At 45.3% G+C, this 20,993-nt stretch overlaps 1 pseudogene; it reads left to right on the plus strand.

Annotated features, from left to right (window-relative positions):
• Window positions 1-205: 205 nt before the first annotated feature.
• Window positions 206-20,993, plus strand: part of LOC121577760 — a 348,720-nt pseudogene continuing 327,932 nt past the window's right edge.

Below are 20,993 nucleotides of genomic sequence, written 5' to 3' on the forward strand. Positions count from 1 at the left end.
ACCAAGAGACCAGTTCGAAATATTTAGATGATGAGAAAAGTGGCACTTTGTATTGTCCTTAGATACTTTATGCAGTGTCATTTGCTGAACACCAAGCGAACCCTTACAGACTTTGCTCTGCAGCGGTCTTGCCTCAGTTCACCTTAGTTGAACACTTCTTCCCTCTCTTTCAGGCCTTTGGTCATCACCATGTCCGTTAGTTACCATGTCTATGTTCTGTTTTTCCCAGCACGTCATCAAGGCCTCTGCAGTGTTTCTGCAGACAGAGTTGTCTTTCGGCCTGGTCAACAGGAAGCCTGTGGTGCCTGGACGTATCCTTCCATTATGACTTTAACCCTAACAGGGACACCGCTTGTTAGCTTGGGCTGAAGGAGAGGAAACGACTGAACCATCCTTAGTCTGAAAACAGGTAGGTTACAGCTTACCCTCTCTCTCTCTCTCTCTCTCTCTCTCTCTCTCTCTCTCTCTCTCTCTCTCTCTCTCTCTCTCTCTCTCTCTCTCTCTCTCTCTCTCTCTCTCTCTCTCTCTCTCTCTCTCTCTCTCTCTCTCTCTCTCTCTCTCTCTCTCTCTCTCTCTCACATCCTGTGCTCAATGGAGCAGTTCTATTGCCACCTCAACAGTTTGTCTCTTTAGTAAGGTGGGTGTGACCTCAACACCAGGCCAAGTAAACAGCTGTTTACCACAAAAACAGAAGGAATAAAAAACTATCTCCTGCATTATGTGGACAATGGGGTTGTTTAGTTGTTTGTGTCACAACAACATAACTTTAAAACAGATGTTTACCTCTTAATGGATATAGGCAGAGCGGAAGTAGAGGTGTCATAAATCTTAGTCAGCGCTTGCCTTGACTCTCCTCTTTCTTTGGGTGAAAAACGCAATACATTTGTCTATTAATCATCGTTTTCAACCAGCAAATGCAAACCTTGCATTCATTTGCATGATTTCCGTCACTGATTTCCTTGAATAATGTGCTTATTCTCTTTTTGGAATAATAATCAGTCCTTGGCTTTGTGCTTGAGTTCCTCAAGTGCTGTTCTGCCTTGCATAACTTCTCTGTGTTTAGATTAACTTTGGACTGGACAAGATTTTTCACCGCATTATAGGGCGTTGCTTTATAATCCTTAAATCTGAAGAAAGAGAACCAGGTTCCCAGACCATGCAGAATACATTAAAATTATTGAATCATCCTACATGGAACCTTATAATAATGCCAGGATGCAAATTAACTGAGCAGACACTGTGATTATGACTCCACTGTTAAAATTGACTTTTTGTTTCCTGAAGTGTGTGTGTGTGGTGCCATACTACTGTGTATATGTGTGAGTATAAGTCACCCTCTGTCTTCTGTTTGCATGCGTGTGTATGTGAATCTACAGCCACAGTGTGTCCATGTTGTTGAATATGGATGGGCATATACTGTAGCTCTACTGGTAGATGTGTTTTGTTCGCTGTGTTAGGGCTTAGATCAAATCACTATTCTCTGCTCTCATATCTGTACATGTTGTGGTAGAGAGAGGTAAACAGTACTTAGGGCACTTGGCTGAGATCTGAAACATTATATTGCTGTCTGTCTGCACTTGGACTTCCCAGGGATATTATTAGATATCTTTCCAGAAATGCTGGAATAGAGGGTCCTTTGCGCAACAGGACAATCCCTGCGGCTTTACAGGGCATGCATTAAAGTCTGTGGGATCCCAACAGACATCTATAAATTCCCACTATATCTCTTTTCTCTCTTTCTTGCTCTCTCTGTCTCTCTTTTTATATTTCCCTCTCTCTCTCAATATTTATCCCTGTCACTCACTCACACACACACACACACACACACACACACACACACACACACACACACACACACACACACACACACACACACACACACACACACAGCAGACCCCCCACAATAGCTGACGTGCTGCACTGCATATATGACTTGACATGCAGGTGACACCATGACTCTGGAAAGAACATCTTGGATTTTTCAATAACGTTGGGTAATGAGAAAACAGGTGTCACTTCCAGTCGATGAGATGGACAGTTTGGTGGAATATTTTAGGGAGAAAATGGGTTTTTATGATGCTGTCAGACCTACAGCATTTCCTTACCTGTCGTGTTTATTGATGGAGCACCCCGACAATGGGTTTTCTTGGTAAATGAACAAGACAGATAGACACTGGTTGTTAAAGAGTCAGTCTGGATTGGGGATATTTTGTAAGAACATGGTCCAAGTATTGGGTGATAGAAAATCCCATTATTTTGCTTAATTAGTTATGTTACACAAAACTGAACATAGGTAAAGATGAAGGCAAGCACAGGGATCCTAGACCAAAGACCAGCTATGATAAGTTTACTGAAGGCAAATGACCTATTAGCTTTGTGTGTGCCATCCAGGCCTGTGTAATGTGTGCTAAGTTAAACAAGCATTGTGCCTTTAATGACCTTGTTTCAACAAGGCAGAGCTATGTACAGTACATTTGAATGACACTCATGAAGATCCTAGTTGATGATGTTTTCTATTAGAATAACAGTATATAGAATGTACGCTTGGCATAAAACACTGTCACGCCCTGGCTCTGGGGACTATTAAATGTTGAGCCAGGGTGTGGATTTTCTATTGTTTCGTTTTCTAGGTTTGTGTTCTAGTTCGTGTATATCTATGTTGGCCAGGGTGGTTCCCAATCAGAGGCAGCTGTAGCTTGTTGTCTCTGATTGGGGATCATACTTAGGCAGCCTGTTTGGCACTGTTATTTTGTGGGATCTTGTTCCGGAAGGTTAATGTTCAACCCAGGACTCCGTTTGTGTTGTTGTTTTGGTTCGTGTTGTGTACTGCAATAAAAGAATATACGCATATCACGCTGCGCCTTGGTCCGCTTCATCTAATGACGACGAAATATTTTTTCAAGCAGATATTTTCACTAATTGGTAGAATATGTCCCCCAATTGAAGGATCATGGTATCCTTTTTGATGTTTACTGTTTATGGCAACATGACTGTAATTGGAGTCATACTACCTTTTAACATCATCATAAGGCTCCAATAAGGGATGACACATCATTACCCTTTTAATCAGTGCCATTGATCAACCTCTTTTGATCCAGTAAACCCACACCAGACTTTTTAAGAATAAGTCTCAGTAAGTCTCAGTGTGAAGGAACATAAAATACAAACAGATACATATCTATAGTTTGTAGGTTGGCCTTCTACTGTATGCCATGGATAGGAAATCATGTTGTGCATTGGTGTCATGTAGCCTTGCTCTTGCAGAACATGGCTGAAGGTCAAGCTTAGAAAGATGGATTATAACTTGTCATATCAGCGTTAAACATGCCCACTGCCAAGCCCTTTAGGGCCTCTGCTACAGCTCAAATCCCCCGTTACAGGCATGCAAATCTCCCTGACAACACAAATCACACCCTTTGATTAAACATCTTCTTTCTGGATTAATTCATTAGCAAGATACTCAGAATAGTTGATTACATAGATCTAGTAATCTTATTCAAATTCATAATTAGCAACATTCCCCACCTCTTCCCGTGGTAGGAGAGAAAGAGCTGTGATTAGCACGGCACAATGATCTCTCATTACCGTTCAATCTAGCAACACACATTACCAGACGCACAGGCTGGGATTACCACTGCATTATGGCTTTGTTCTGGAAATAGCCTCTAGGTAACTGCTTGAGAGCCGTGTTGTCATTGTGGTAAATGTCAGTGGATGACAGATATGTTCTTCACATTGCATTCTCAAGGAGATCAAACAAATATGACAGACATTGGATGTCACACCAAGAAGGTCAATGGTTTCTCAGACCTTTTTATTTGGATCCCCTTGAATATTGCTTTGTGTTTTCTATTGCCAGCCTCTCCAGAATCACTCAGATCAGAGTTTCTGCTTTGACAGTCACAGACCGCTTTGGGTCATGCTTGAAGACAACTATACCACACACCATATACAGTCAGGTCTAATAATTATTGGCACCGTTGATAAAGATGAGCGATAAAGACTGTATAATCATAAATAATACAAATACTGAGCTATATCATATCCCCCCAAAATGGGGAACTTATATTATTTTATACTAATACAATTGCTCAGAGAAATATATTTTGTTTATTTTAAAAATTAATTTTAAAAAAAATCAGAAAAAGATACGGGTCAAAATTATTGGCACCTCCTGTTTTAAATACTTTAGCACCCTCCTTTTGCGAGGATAATGACACTGAACCTTTTTCTAAAATGTTTTATGAGATTGGAGAACACGTTGGGAGGGATCTTAGACCATTCCTCCATACAGAATCTTTCCAGGTCCTTGATATCCTTAGTCTGGTCTTATGGAGCTGCCCTCTTCAATTCAAACAACGGGATCTTAATGGGTTTAAATCCAGAAACTGAGATGGCCACTGCAAAATGTTGATTTTGGGGTCAATTAACCATTTCTTTGTGGATTTTGATGTGCGCTTGAGGATCCACCTGCGTCCAAGTGTCAGCCTCCTGGCAGAAGCAACCAGGTCTTTGGTATTTGGTAAAGCTAATGATGCTGTAGACCTTTACAAGGGCCACAGGACCAGTGGAAGCAAAATAGCCCCACCATATTTGAGTGTCGGTATGAGGTACTTTTCTGTATATGCTTCTGTTTTTCGACTCCAAACCCACCACTGGTTTGCATGGCCAAAGAGCTCTATTTTCAACGGCATCGTGAACTTTATTATTATTTTATTTTTGCAGGACATAACATTTCATACAAAATGGATGATGTAGTACACAATTGTGCATAATTTTCAGGGACCCGCTTTGGCTCGTTAGCACTACTTTCAAAACTACTGGCTGAAATTATAAAAAAGCTCTGGTGCATCACTTTAATGTCTGAAATGATCTCTTCCCATCTCAGACTGCCTTTCTACTGTGGATAGGTCTTCGAATAGTATCACACATTTTTTTCGCATCTCCGGATATTCGAAATACATGTTTTTTATGTACATTTTTGACCTGAGCACTGCTGCGCAAGGGAGAAGCGCTGGGGCTCTACTGCTGCAGCAGGGTAGGGGGCCGATGTGTGTGAGAACAAGCAAACTGAAGGACGCAGTAGCCGTCGAAATAGCCAACATTTGCCTCAGCCAAGACTAGCTAACTTGTAGCAGCCGCAATATTATTTTTATCAACCATATTTAGAGCCTGTCTTCACTAGAGTAGCCTAGAGAAGCTAGCTAGTTAAGCTAACCACGTATACATGTAGCTAGCTAGCTAGTCTAATTGAGGCTACATGCTGTGCTTTCTCCCCAACCCCATTCAGATTAAACAATAACCCACCTGTTGGTTGCTCGTTATAGCCTACTCCTTCTCATTTCTCAAACTTTTATTTCCATAATTGTATTACATCTTGCATTGCATTAGCTAGTGAACTCTCACTTCACTTGCTACACATAGAGCCTCTTTGACTGTAGTGCCGCTTTGATTGGCTGACAAAATCAACAAGCTAAAGGCCTGAAGGCTACCGGTCTTTTTATGGTGTGTAAGTCATAAAAACTAAATTGAAAAGGTTGCTGTTTTATTCAATTAATAATTTGAAATGTCATGGTATATCCTTGTATGTAACAATGTCTCATGGATACAGTTGAAGTCGGAAGTTTACATATACCTTAGCCAAAGACATTTAAACTCAGTTTTTCACAATTCCTGACATTTAATCCTAGTAAAAATTCCCTGTCTTATGTCAGATAGGATCACCGCTTTATTTTAAGAAATTGAAATGTCAGAATAATAGTAGAGAGAATGATTTATTTCAGCTTTTATTTCTTTCATCACATTCCCAGTGGGTCAAAAATTTACATACACTCAATTACTACTTGGTAGCATTGCCTTTAAATTGTTTAACTTGGGTCAAACGTTTCGGGTAGCCTTCCACAAGCTTCCCACAATAAGTTGGGTGAATTTTGGCCCATTCCTCTTGACAGAGCTGGTGTAACTGAGTCAGGTTTGTAGGCCTCCTTGCTCGCACACGCTTTTTCAGTTCTGGCCACACATTTTCTATAGGATTGAGGTCAGGGCTTTGTGATGGCCACTCCAATACCTTGACTTTGTTATCCTTAAGCCATTTTGCCACAACTTTGGAAGTATGCTTGGGGTCATTGTCCATTTGGAAGACCCATTTGCGACCAAGCTTTAACTTCCTGACTGATGTCTTGAGATGTTGCTTCAATACATCCACATATTTTTCCTTCCTCATGATGCCATCTATTTTTTGAAGTGCACCAGTTCCTCCTGCAGCAAAGCACCCCCACAGCATGATGCTGCCACCCCTATGCTTCACGGTTGGGATGGTGTTCTTCGGCTTGCAAGCTATCCCCTTTTTCCTCCAAACATAACGATGGTCATTATGGCCAAACAGTTATATTTTTGTTTCATCAGACCAGAGGACATTTCTCCAAAAAGTACAATCTTTGTCCCCATGTGCAGTTGCAAACCGTAGTGTGGCTTTTTTATGGCGGTTTTGGAGCAGTGGCTTCTTCCTTGCTGAGCGGCCTTTCAGGTTATGTCGATATAGGACTAGTTTTACTGTGGATATAAATACTTTTGTACCTGTTTCCTCCAGCATCTTCACAAGCTCCTTTGCTGTTGTTCTGGGATTGATTTGCACTTTTCGCATCAAAGTACGTTCATCTCTAGGAGACAGAACGCGTCTCCTTCCTGAGTGGTATGACTGCTGCTTGGTCCCATGGTGTTTATACTTGCGTACTATTGTTTGTACAGATGAACGTGGTACCTTCAGGCATTTGGAAATTGCTCCCAAGGATTAACCAGATTTGTGGAGGTCTACAATTGTTTTTCAGAGGTCTTGGCTGATTTCTTTTGATTTTCCCATGATGTCAAGCAAAGAGGCACTGAGTTTGAAGGTAGGCCTTGAAATACATCCACAGGTACACCTCCAATTGACTCAAATGATGTCAATTAGCCTAACAGAAGCTTTTAAAGCCATGACATCATTTTGGGGAATTTTCCAAGCTGTTTAAAGGCACATTCAACTTAGTTTATGTAAACTTCTGACCAACTGGAATTGTGATACAGTGAATGATAAGTGAAATAATCTGTCTGTAAACAATTGTCGGAAAAATTACTTGTGTCATGCACAAAACTATAATTTGTTAACAAGAAATTAGTGGAGTGGTTGAAAAACGAGTTTTAATGACTCCAACCTAAGTGTATGTAAACTTCCGACTTCAACTGTATGTACAGTACATTTTATTTAGGATAAGCCTGTCACGCCTAAATCCACATCGCGCACACCTGGCAACCAACATTGTGCACACCTGCTCCCCATTGTTATGCACACCAGAACTTCATAACCACCCTGATTACTCTCCCTTCATATAGCCCTCTGTAGCCTCAGTCATCAGGCAGTATTGGTTTTCGTTATGTTCAGTACGCTTCTCCTGTTTTGTAATTTCTTTATGTTTATTATTACTAACTCACCTTCTGCACCTGCTTCCTGACTCCCTGCGTATACATAACAGAATACTGCCTCAAAATATGGAAGCAGCAGAAGAGAAAGACGAACAGCGAACAGGGACACCTACTCCGCCAACACCACGATCTGCTGGCGCAACTGGGTGCGGCTATGGTTGAGGTCCTCCACCGCCTCGACACCATCCGAGAGGATTCCCCTTCAAATAGCGGCAGGCCTTCTACCACGAGCCGTCCCAGCGAGCCAGTCCCCCAGCCTACCCAGCAGTCTGCCCAGGTCAGCGATGCCCAACTGTCCCTCCCAGACAAGTATGACGGGCCAAATGCTGTGGCTTCCTACTCTAGTGCTCCCTCTATTTCTCTCATCAGACGGGAGCACCCACCACCGAGAGGTCCAAGGTTGCCATGGTCATTTTCCTGCTGACCGGTTGGGCGTTGGAGTGGGCTTTGGACATTTGGGAGAGAGGAGAGGAAGAGCTGGGTTCCTACGAGGGGTTCATGGCTCTGTTCAGGGCGGTCTTCGACCATCCACCGGAGGGCAGAGTGGGAGGTGAGCGACTACTCCAACTCCGGCAGGGTGCCCAGATCGCTGAGGAGGATGCCCTCATCTTCCAGACCGTGGCAGCCTCCAGCGGATGGAATGAGCCGGCGCTCTGCACCCTATTCCAAAGAGGACTGTGCGAGGAGGTCCAGATGTTGGCGTGCCGGGAGGACAACCTTTCCCTGGAAGCTCCCATCGCAATGGCCATCCGTCTGGACAACCTTCTTCGGGAGCGCCGGCTCCCCCCTCGCCCTCCTCCTTTGGCCGTCCTGAGGCAGAGCCTGAACCCATGGAGATAGGGGATTTTGCACCTCTCCGTGGCAGAGCGACGTCCCTGGAGACAGCTGGGGCTGTGTCCCTATAGCGGCCAGGAGGGGCACCAGCTCCAGCGGTATCCAGTGCATCCCAACCTGAAGTCCACTGGGACAGAGGGATGGCCCAGTGATCCTCCGCCTCCCAGGGTAGGTGTGAGTATTCCTTCATCATTGTTTCCTGCCAAACCCTTCCTGGTTTCCATTTCACTGGCTGGCTGTCCCTAAGGTGTTGTCTCTACGCCTCTAGTGGACTCTGGTGCCGCAGGGAATTTTATCGACCAGGCTCTCGTCTCCTCCCTGAACATCACCACGTACCCGCTCTCCTCTCCTTTTCCGGTCCAAGCCTTGGATAAACGACCATTGGGATCCGGCACTATCATGCACATCACAGCACCACTCACTCTCACGGTGGGACCCTTGCACCAAGAAAGCCTTCCTCATCATCACTGCTCCCGTACACAAAGTAATCCTCGGCCTCCCGTGGCTCCAACGTCATGACCCCACCATCTCCTGGTCGAGGATGAAAATCACTGCATGGGCACCCGGATGTCGGAAGACCTGCTTTCCCTTACTTTGTGGTTCCATGTCGGTTGAGAGTGCCCATCATTCCGTCCTCCCATATTGTCAGCTCTGTGTTTTGGGACGTAGATGTGGACATCCGCCAGGCTCTGGAGAGGGAACCCGTGCCTGTTACCTGCCCTCCTGAGCACATCTACATCTACGCTGGACTCCCAGGTATCACCCGCACTATTCAATCCATCTCTGCAAAGTACTGGTGGCCCACCTTGGCACAGGACTCTGCCCTCTATGTCAATTTATGCTCCATATGTGCCAAAATAAAATCTCCCCGGGACGTTCCAGCAGTGAAACTCCTTCCCCTTCCCGTGCCTCAGCGGCCCTGGTCCCATCTGTCCATAGATTTCATTACTGATCTCCCTCCGTCTGATAGTTTCACCACTATTATGGTTGTTGTGGACAGATTCTCTAAATCCTGCTGTTTTATCCCTCTCTCTGGTCTCCCTACCACTTTCCAGGTCGCTGAGGCACTGTTCCAGTAGGTCTTCCGGCACTATGGCCTTCTGGAGGACATCATGGAGAAGGGTGCCACAGCCAGCCTCACATCCGGGTACCGGCCTCAGTCCAACGTGCAGGTGGAGAGGACCAACCAGGAGCTGGGGAGGTTCCATAGGAGTCACTGCCAGGACCGGCAGGGGGAGTGGGCCGGGTTCCTTCCCTGGGTGGAGTACGCCCAGAACTCACTTTGTCACTCCACCGGGGCTGACTCCCTTCCAGTGCGTCCTGGGGTATCAGCCACACTGGCCCCGTGGACCCCAAGCCAGACCGAAGCCCCTGCAGTGGATGAGTAGTTTAGGTGCACAAACAAGGTTTGGAACGCTGCCCACGTGAGGCTCCAGCGCACTGTCCGCCGCCAGAAGGAGCAGGTGGATCGCCACCACAGTGAGGCTCCGGTGTTCCATCCTGGTGATCGCGTCTGGCTCTCCAGACCTGCTCCTCATCGTTACGCACACCTGAACTTCATCACCATCCTGATTACTCTCCCTTCATATAGCCCTCTGTAGCCTCAGTCATCAGGCAGTATTGGTTTTGGTTACGTTCAGTACGCTTCTCCTGTTCATAAATTATTTATTTATTTATTATTATTAAACTCACCTTCTGCACCTGCTTCCTTACTCCCTGTGTATACGTTACAAAGCCTCTTCAGTGCTAAAATAGGCGTATAATTTTTTTCTGGCAAAAATGCAATACTAAGTTTTCAAATACTCGTATCCGAATACTAAAGTCCGTTCGGATATGCTAATATTCGAATAACTGTGCTCATGCCTACTTTCTACACAGCCGTCTTTGATATGATCACATTGTGTCGTATTGATGTAAGAATGCTGTGAGCCGATGCCACGCTCAAGCTTTGTCATGCTAGCCAAGTGCTTATTCTGTTCACAAAATACATTCCTTTCCAAATGTGATTTGCCTTTCTGAACAATACAATTTTTTCCAACAGTGTTAGCTTCATATTGTTTTGAAGGTTTAAACAATTATCATAAAATAGGTTTGCTTTAGGGAGCGAAATCAATGTTATCTTATTGTTAACTTGTGGTTTTGACTTGACAATTTGCCATATTTCTACAATTGTTGTCTGACCCTTATACTCTTTATAATTCCGTAATTGAGCCAATACAATCAGGTTTGATTCTGTTTGTTCAGATTTTTTATTTCATTTGTAAGAACAGAACATTTCACTTTTTTTATCAGGAATACCACAGGGGCACTGATGAGTTTAGACTCTGGTACCTGCAGACAAGTTGTTTCCGTTCGTAGAATATGTTCCACAGATTCTAGGTTCAGAAGGACTCCTTTCTTCCCCAGTTTGTGTTGCTGATGAGTCAAGCTTTTCCGTCATAGCCAGCAATAAAAAATGCATTAGCAACAAGAGACATTGATTTATTTGAGGTCTTGTTTTATTCAACCCTCTTCAAACTTTACCTTTACCCAGGAAGACTCAGAAGATATATATTCAACAAAAGACAGTGTTGAAGCAACTTCTCCATTGAGTGTTATATTTTCCTCTGCTCTTTTAATTGATCAGAGAATGCTTTAGTAAGCTACTTTAACCGAGGTGTTTTTAAGGCAAGGTAGTCTTTTGAATTGTCACACAGATGAGTATATTTGGCCTTTCTATTTGACCTAAAGTAATAATAATTAGTTTAGTTGGGAACATGTACAGTGTAAACTATTATATTCTTTATTATGGATGGTTTTGATGGTAGATCTGCTATAGCTCCCACAGCGGGGTGTGCTTTCTCACTAGGTTCCATGGTTCATCTTCTATGTTTTATGTGGTGTGTGGTGCTGTATCTGTTTTAACCCTTCTCTTCGAAAGGGTTGTTTGTAACTTCCTCACTCTGATGGCTTTTGACAACTCTCCTAATCCATTCCTCGACTGTCTGTCAGAATCACCCTTTAAAACATCTCCCTCTCCATCTCTTAACTCCTCTTTGATACTCTATGATTCGACTCTCCTCTCCTCCCCTAGGCCCATATTCTGCAGATAGTGCAGCTCCTGGTGACTGTAGACTCTCATGTCCAGTGGGCTAGCTGCATGGATCACTGTGCTTCCATGCCGGCAACCATACAAGAGAAATCAGGTCATTGGAATTCTGAGCTGCAGGAGGCACAGAGCCTCAACCTTTTTATCTCTATCATGTTTACGTCCATGTCTGATCAGGGCTCCACAACCTGATGGAAATGGGGCTCCAGCAGAAACCCCTCTGAGCCTGCGCCACAGCCCGCTCAGAGGGCCTCGACAGTGGGCAGTGCCAAGGCCAGGATGGGGGTGGGTGTGACAGGGGATGGAGGTTTTGGAGTTTTACCCAGCAGTGATAAAGTTCATCTGGATGTCTTCCCAGTACAATTTTCATCCAACATAAAAACATTCTCACACACACAAAGAAACACACATAATTCATAAACGTTTATCCCATCATGCATGTTTGTCTGTTAAAAGCCAAATTGAGATTAAGAGGGAGAAACAAAACAAACACACAGCATTTTAGAAAAGTCAGCCTTTTGGATGTAATAATATTAAACAAACACAGATGGATCTGCTTTCTTTTATTACAAAAGCTGAATTTCAAGCCACTATACATTTCCAATTAAACGTTTATATGTACAGATTTGTTTTCCTTTGGTATTTTCTTTGAAGATGTTTTGTTTCATGTATCACTACTAAATTACTTTCCTTAATAAATTATTCCGTGTGCTATCTTGCACAAAACTCTGCTTTCATGTCTAGCTCCTCATCATGGTTCTGTATGGGGCCTTAGTCTTGTTTAGGGTTGATGCACAATATATACTGGTCTGCTCTTTCTCCGCCCTAGTCATCAATAGATAAGATTCTCACCTAAAGACCTCCCTCGAAAAACAAAAATGTGGCATTTCGAGGATCACTGAGTTGTTTGGCTATTCTGTAAGGTAGGTTGTTCTGTTGGATTTTCAATATTCTGCTGGACTTTCACTCAGTGACAGTTTATTAGGTACACCAATCCATTACCGGGTTGGACTCCCCTTTGCCTCCAGAACAGCCTAAATTCTTCGGGGCATGGAAATTATATATTACTCAATTGGTATCAAGGGACCTAATGTTTGCCAGGAAAACATTTCCCACACCATTACACCACCACCACCAGCCTGTACTGTTGACACCAGGCAGGATGGGGCCATGAACTTATGTTGCTTAAGCCAAATCCTGACTCTGCCATCAGCATGATGCAACAGGAATCGGGATTCGTCGAACCAGGCAATGTTTTACCAGTCTTCAATTGTCCAGTGTTGGTGATCGCGTGCCCACTGGAGCCGCTTATTCTTGTTTTTAGCTAATAGGAGTGGAACCGGGTGTGGTCGTCTGCTGCACTTGCCCATCCGTGACCAGGACCGATGAGTTGTGCATTCCGAGATGCTGTTATGTATACCACTGTTGTACTGCGCCGTTATTTGCCTGTTTGTGGCCCGCCTGTTATCTTGCACGATTCTTGCCATTCTCCTTCAACCTCTCATCAATGAGCTGTTTTGGCCCACAGGACTGCCGCTGACTGGATGTTTTCTGTTTGTCGCACCATTCTCGGATAAACCCTAGACACTGTCGTGAGTGAAAAGACATGAGGCTGGCCGTTTCTGAAATACTGGAACCGGCACGCCTGTCACTGACGATCATACCACGCTCAAAGTCGCTTAGGTCACTCGTTTTGCCCATTCTAATGTTCAATCTAACAGTAACTGAATGCCTCGATGCCTGTCTGCCTGCTTTATATAGCAAGCCATGACCACGTGACTCCCTGTCTGTAGGAGCAAACCATTTTCGTGAATAGTGTACCTAATAAACTGGCCACTGAGTGTATATTGCATGTGAACATCTTTAAGTAGACCAAACTGCAGTCTCAATAATCCAGGGACATAGGCCAAGCATTGCACAACATGTTTTGCTAATCATCTACAGTACACATTGATTGATTCGACAAACTTTTCCTTAAATGTCACAGTGTATTATGAAAACCTGTTCTAGAAACTGCACAATTTTCTAGAGAACTGTATTTAATATTTTTAAAATATTTAGGCAACAATCATTTTTGTTGGACAATTCCTGAAGGGATTATGACGGTGGCAGAGGACAGTGTGGTCTACTTTTCCCGTCAGTCTGTTGTAGGCCTATAATTAAACAGTTATGTAGCCTCTTTTCAGCAGATTCATTTTGAGAAGCATGTGGACCCTGCTCTGCTTGGCAGCAATGACATGGACTATTGCAATTGTGTTTGTTATTTCTCCGAAGACATTGCATGTCTCATATGGAACAGTTTATGAAACATCAATCGTTTTGTGCCATTTTGGCATAGTATGAGTAATGGCAAAAGGTAACTGTAGCTTTTCTATTCTATGAATAGCATTTAATTGGAATCCAAGAAAGCATCACATCTTTTGTCTCTCTTTTATTGTCCTGACAGGGTGGACAGAAAAGTGAAAAAGCATTTGTTTTTCAGGGGTGGGACACAATAGTCAACTGATCAACTGACAGTAACTTTTGGAAAGAACAAAGAGGAGACTTATGTCTGAGTAACTGTTATATAGATGAACATGACGGACCATTATGAGTCTGTCTGTCTGTCTGTATGTCTGAGTAACTGTTATATAGATGAACATGACGGACCATTATGAGTCTGTCTGTCTGTATGTCTGAGTAACTATTATATAGATGAACATGACGGACCATTATGAGTCTGTCTGTCTGTGTTTGTGTTCTTGTGCAGGACAATGGGGAGCCCACAGACTTTGATTTCCCAGGCAGATTGAGGCGTGGCCTCCTTTCTTGAGTTGAGACTCTGTTTCATAATTAAAAGCGCTCTCCCATAGGCCTGCTCCAGATGTGATGGTGAAATTGCTGGCCTTTTCTATACCACTGAGAGATGCTGGAGAAAGCCAGACATCTCTAAATGACAGAGTGTCACGCTCTGGCTCCGGGACTTTGTATGTTGAGCCAGGGTGTGTTCGTTTTGTTGTGTTTTGGTTGGTTGTCTTTGGGTGTGTTGTCTTGGTTGTTCGTGTGACTCCCAATCAGTGGTAACGAGTGTCAGCTGTCGGCTCGTTATCTCTGATTGGGAGCCATATTTAAACTGTGTGTTTTCACCTTGGGGTTGTGGGTTTTTGTTCCATGTTCTGTCAGTGTCACAGAGGACTTCACGTATCGTCATTTGTTTTGTTGTTTCGTGGTTGCTTTAATTTAATAAAGTCAACATGTTCGCTACAAACGCTGCGCTTTGGTCTCCCTCATTGGACGATCGTGACAGAAAAACCCACCGTACCAGGACCAAGCAGCGTGTCCAGGAGCCAAGGGTATGGACATGGGAGGTGATTTTGGACGATAAAGGGTCCTGGACTTGGGAAGAAATCCTGGCCGGGATGGATCGCCGGCCATGGAGTGAGGCAGTGGAGAGGCGACGGAGAGAGGAGCAACGGCGTCAGCAGGGCCATCGTCGGAAGGACGAGAGGCAACCCCAAAAAGTTTTTTGGGGGGGGCACATGGCTTGGGCGGCTGGGCAGCAGGAGGCTGCCACAGGGAGACGTGGAGAGAAGGCTACCGGATTACGGGAGCCATTGGCGAGTAGAGGGAGGGAAGTTGTTGTGGCACGGCGTGAGAGACTGAGGTGTGTTACCAGTCCGGTCCGGCCCGTTCCTGATCCCCGGTTAAGGCCAGTGGTGTGTGTTCCCAGTACGGACCGGCCTGTTCCTACTCCACGCACCAAGCCCACGGTGTGCGTCGCCAGTCCAGCCCGGCCGGTTCCTGCTCCACGTACTAAGCCTACGGTGTACGTCGCCAGCCCAGCCCGGCCTGTTCCTGCTTCTCGCATCAAGCCTACGGTGTGCGTCGCCAGCCCAGCCCGGCCTGTTCCTGCTCCACGCACAGAACCTACGGTGTGCGTCGCCAGCCCAGCCCGGCCTGTTCCTGCTCTACGCATCAAGTCTACGGTGTGCGTCGACAGCCCTGCCCGGCCTGTTCCTGCTCTACGCACCAAGTCTACGGTGTGCGTCGACAGCCCTGCCCGGCCTGTTCCTGCTCTACGCACCAAGTCTACGGTGTGCGCCGACAGCCCTGCCCGGCCTGTTCCTGCTCTACGCATCAAGTCTACGGTGTGCGTCGACAGCCCTGCCCGGCCTGTTCCTGCTCTACGCACCAATCTACGGTGTACGTCGACAGCCCTGCCCGGCCTGTTCCTGCTCTACGCACCAAGTCTACGGTGTGCGTCGACAGCCCTGCCCGGCCTGTTCCTGCTCTACGCACCAAGTCTACGGTGTGCGTCGACAGCCCTGCCCGGCCTGTTCCTGCTCTACGCATCAAGTCTACGGTGTGCGTCGACAGCCCTGCCCGGCCTGTTCCTGCTCTACGCACCAAGTCTACGGTGTGCGTCGACAGCCCTGCCCGGCCTGTTCCTGCTCCTCGCACCAAACCTACGGTGCGCGTCGCCAGCCCGGTCCGGCCTGTTCCTGCCACCCGCACCAAGTCTACGGTGCGCGTCGCCAGCCCGACCCGGCCTGTTCCTGCCACTCGCACCAAGCCAAGGGTGCGAGTCGTCAGCCTGGTCCAGCCCGTTCCTGCTACTCGCACCAGGCCAGGGGTACGAGTCGCCGGCCTGGTCCAGCCCGTTCCTGCTACTCGCACCAAGCCAAGGGTGCGAAGTCGTCAGCCTTGTTCAGCTCGTCCCTGCTACTCGCACCAAGCCAAGGGTGCGAGCCGTCAGCCTGATCCAGCCCATTCCTGCTACTCGCACCAAGCCAGGGATGCGAGTCGTCAGCCTGGTGAGGCCCGTTCGGCTCCACGCATCAAGCCTAGGGTGCGTATCGTCAGCCAGGTCCGGTCCGTTTCTGCCTCACGCGCCAAGCCAGGGGTACGCGTCGTCAGTCCAGATCCTACCAGCTGGGTCGGATCGGACCGGGGGCGCTACGGGGGGATTGAGGAAGGGTGGTGGTCAAGCCCGGAGCCGGAGCCGCCTCCGAGGAGCAACACCCACCCAGCCCTCCCCTGTTTGGGGTTTTTGAGGCGCGGTCGCAGTCCGCGCCTTTAGGGGGGGGTACTGTCACGCTCTGGCTCCGGGACTTTGTATGTTGAGCCAGGGTGTGTTCGTTTTGTTGTGTTTTGGTTGGTTGTCTTTGGGTGTGTTGTCTTGGTTGTTCGTGTGACTCCCAATCAGTGGTAACGAGTGTCAGCTGTCGGCTCGTTATCTCTGATTGGGAGCCATATTTAAACTGTGTGTTTTCACCTTGGGGTTGTGGGTTTTTGTTCCATGTTCTGTCAGTGTCACAGAGGACTTCACGTATCGTCATTTGTTTTGTTGTTTCGTGGTTGCTTTAATTTAATAAAGTCAACATGTTCGCTACAAACGCTGCGCTTTGGTCTCCCTCATTGGACGATCGTGACACAGAGGCCTTATGACCAAGGCATATTTAGATTATTTTGAACCCCCTCTATTTTTCTGTGCACCGTAAGACAAACATGGTATCTGAGCTGCCTCAGTCTAGTAACTATAGTGCAGTATTTGGTATTAACTCTAAAATAAATGTTGCTTCTTAGTATTTTACCTCCTTAGGCAGTGACTGATTAGTGCTTGTAGTGTTCCAGCAATCCATTAGTCTGTCAAAAGCATCATTATTCATCATTACCTTGTATTACATTAAGCAGGCACATTAAGTGTGCCTAGGCTATTTATTCTACCAAAATGAGATTTGTTTATGGAAAACAACAACTATTATGCATAGTTACAGTTTAGATAGTGTGTGTGTGTGTGTGTGTGTGTGTGTGTGTGTGTGTGTGTGTGTGCGTGCGTGAGTTTGCATGTGTGCGGGACTGCATGTGTGCATACATGTGTGGTAACCTATCCCTGTGTGTGTACAGTATGTGTTTTACTCAGGTCTTTGTGTGTACGGGTGTGTTCTGCATTTGTTGTGTATTTGTGTGTGTGTGATAAAGTGCTGTGTGTTTTCTATTATTCTCCTGCACATTCCAGTCCTAGAGACGGATGACATAGAGTCTCGCTGTGGAATTATCTGTGGAAATAGCAATAATGAATTTATGAGTATGTCTCTGATACTTGTAAATTCAAATTTCTGAATGATATACTGCACTGGCCTGTACCACCATCCTCAGTCACTTTGATTCATATCTGTGGCTGAATACAGGATTAGAAACCAGTGATTATTTTATTATTCTAAGTGAGGGTGGAGCCATAGGCAGTCGGAGCTGAATTCGAATAATGTTGAACAATTGGCCTCTACTGATCTTTTGAAAGATCTATATAGGACATCAATAGTATGTAAAGTAAAGGAGGTATTATAGAAAGCACAGTAAACAACATGCATTTCAATGGACATACACTACATGACCAAAAGTATGTGGATAACTGCTCGTCGAACATCTCTTCCAAAATCATGAGCGTTAATATGAAGTTGGTCCTCCCTTCGCTGATATCACAGCCTCCACTCTTCTGGGAAGGTTTTCCACTAGATGTTGGAACATTGACTTGCTTCCATTCAGCTACAAGAGCATTAGTGAGGTTGGGCACTGATGTTGGGCGATTAGGCCTGGCTCGCAGTCGGCGTTCCAATTCATCCCAAAGGTGTAAAGTTCTTCCACACCGATCTCGACAAACCATTTCTGTATGGACCTCACTTTGTAAACGGGGGCATTGGCATGCTGAAACAGGAAAGGGCCTTCCCGAAACTGTTGCCATAAAGTTGGAAGCACAGAATCGTCTAGAATTTCATTGTATGCTGTAGCATTAAGATTTTCCATCACTGGAACTAAGGGGCCTAGCCCGAACCATGTAAAACCTCCCCAGACCATTATTCCTCCTCCACCAAATTTTACAGTTGGCACTATGCATTTGGGCAAGTAGTGTGATTAATCACTCTAGAGAGCGCGTTTCCACTGCTCCAGAGTCCAATGGCGGCGAGCTTTACACCACTCCAGCCGACGCTTGGCGTTGTACATGGTGATCTTAGGCTTGTGTGCGGCTGCTCAGCCATGGAAACCCATTTCATGAAGCTCCCGATGAACAGTTCTTGTGCTGACGTTGCTTCCGGAGGCAGTTTGGAACTCGCTAGTGAGTGTTGCAACTGAGGGCAGACGATTTGTACGTGCTACGCGCTTCAGCACTGAGCTTATGTGGCCTACCACTTCTCGGCGGAGCCGTTGTTGCTCCTAGACCTTTCCACTTCACAATAACAGCACTTACAGTTGACCGGGGCAGCTCTAGCAGGGCAGAAATTGGCGAACTGACTTGTTGGAAAGGTGGCATCCTATGACGGTGCCACATTGAAAGTCACTGAGCTCTTCAGTAAGGGAATTCTACTGCCAATGTTTGTCTATGGAGATTGCATGGCTGTGTGCTCGATTTTATACACCTGTCAGCAACGGGTGTGGCTGAAATAGCCGAATCCACACATTTGAAAGGGTGTCCACATACTTTTGCATGCAGTATATACTGTATCACCATAACTGTCAGGGGTTGAAAATAAGAAGTAGAGTAGGCCCGGGGCTGTGCTGTGGATGTATGCCTTTACTTGCTTTCGAGTAATCACATGTAAACTCATTTAGTATGTCTTTTAGTTTATGCAGGCTGTGAGTATGAATACATTGGTGGCATTGTGTAACTGGTCGTCGTGTTTAGCGTTTTCCTGATGTGGTCTTGGAAAGCATGCACATGTCTGTAGTGATGTTAATACTGTATATCATGTATCAGCTCTACCTCATTCAATTTCCTCTGTACAACGTGTGTGTGAGGACTGCATGCTCGATACAACCTGTGCAGACAATCTACACATGTACAGTATGTCCTACACAGTGATCCATGTGTAACAGTTACTAGACAAATACAAAGTATGGCCCTGATAGTCCAAACATCCGACATTCATAGACAATTTCAGTCTCCAAGTGTTTGTGCACCTTATAAAAAAATAAATAGCCCAATGTCCTCTAACGTTTCATATTACACAGGAGAGAAGCCTTACCACTGCTCTGACTGTGGAATGAGCTTAAACACCTCAAGCGGACTATAATGTGATGTAATCTGTTGTAGAGTTGTAGGCGTATGGCTGTCTGCTCTCTTACATTATGTTGCTTCTTCCTGGTCTTGTAGGATGGGTTCTCTTCTGAAGCCCCCTGTCTCTCCGTGGAGGATCCATTATGTGCTTGTCTTGCACAAAAGAAAACAGGCCCTGCGTAGCTACATTATTAATTTCTTAATTTCACATTGTCAGAGTTATTGAGAAATAATGTAAGGGTGGGAGAGACCTGGAGATAAAGCAAATGAAGCACTCTATTCTCATGGAAAGGAGCAATGATGGAAGTTTACTTTGGTGTGGTGGTGAACAACAAAATGTTAACTCTCCTCCCCCATCCCTGTGCCATGATGCTTTGCTTTTGTCTGCCAGGGCTATGAAATCTTCTGGTTTTCTCTACTGGAAAATGTCATTTTCCAGAGTGATCACTTGCTTTGCATGACTCATTTATGTCATTTCATGCCCTTGAGGGAAATCAGGAGATGATAAAGCTTGTTGTTTAACGACAGTCTAAACACAGAGCTCCTCTGTGACATATCCACACTGACCATAAGGCTTGTGTTTCACCATGACTTCAGTCACGGCTGATTGAATGACTCGCCTTAGACTTTTGTATCCTTTGCATGTGATTATATTTCTTAAGCAATGCTAATTGAAAATAGATATTCATACCATCTCTGGGATCAAAGTACCATCCTAATAACATTAAATCAATAGAAGAATATTACACAGGATCAAAACAGTAATTTATTTTTAATGAAATATAATACATTTCTGATAATGATTTTAGCATATGACTAATAAGGTTCATATGCAAAAGCTGTGGTGAATGCTCATCTAAATAAGAATATTTAGTTTATTGTAACAGTTCCTTTCACTTTCATGCACCTAATTCCAACCAAGCTTTATTAAAACAGGAATGAAAATATAAATTTTCAAAATAATATAGAATATTCAGTAAATATGATACCTGGTTCCCATCTTGTTCTGGAGGCAGCTCTGCAGAGTGGTCACTAGCTAGCACAGCCACAAAGTCATAAAATCTGATTTTAAACCTAACCCTAACGTTAACCCTAACCTTAACCACACTGCTAACCATTTACATTTTAGCAGACGCTCTTATCCAGAGCGACTTACAGTTAGTGAATACATATTTTTTTATACTGGCCCCCCGTGGGAATCGAACCCACAACCCTGGCATTCCAAACACCATGCTCTATCAACTGAGCTACATCCCTGCCGGCCATTCCCTCCCCTACCCTGGACGACGCTGGGCCAATTGTGCGCCGCCCATGAGTCTCCCGGTCGCGGCCGGCTGCGACAGAGCCTGGATTCGAACCAGGATCTCTAGTGGCACAGTTAGCACTACGATGCAGTGCCTTAGACCACTGCGCCACTCAGGAGTCAGTAACCCTAATGCCTAACCCTAAGCTTAAGAAGCTATTTTTTTTTTCATGAATTTTTACCATATATACCATTTTGACTTTACAGCAGGCCTATCTAATGGGAAATCACTCAGTTCTGCCTCCAGGACAAGACTCATGACAATAAACATCAACCTG

This window comes from Coregonus clupeaformis, chromosome 12 (assembly GCF_020615455.1).
Source record: "Coregonus clupeaformis isolate EN_2021a chromosome 12, ASM2061545v1, whole genome shotgun sequence".
NCBI lineage: Eukaryota > Metazoa > Chordata > Actinopteri > Salmoniformes > Salmonidae > Coregonus > Coregonus clupeaformis.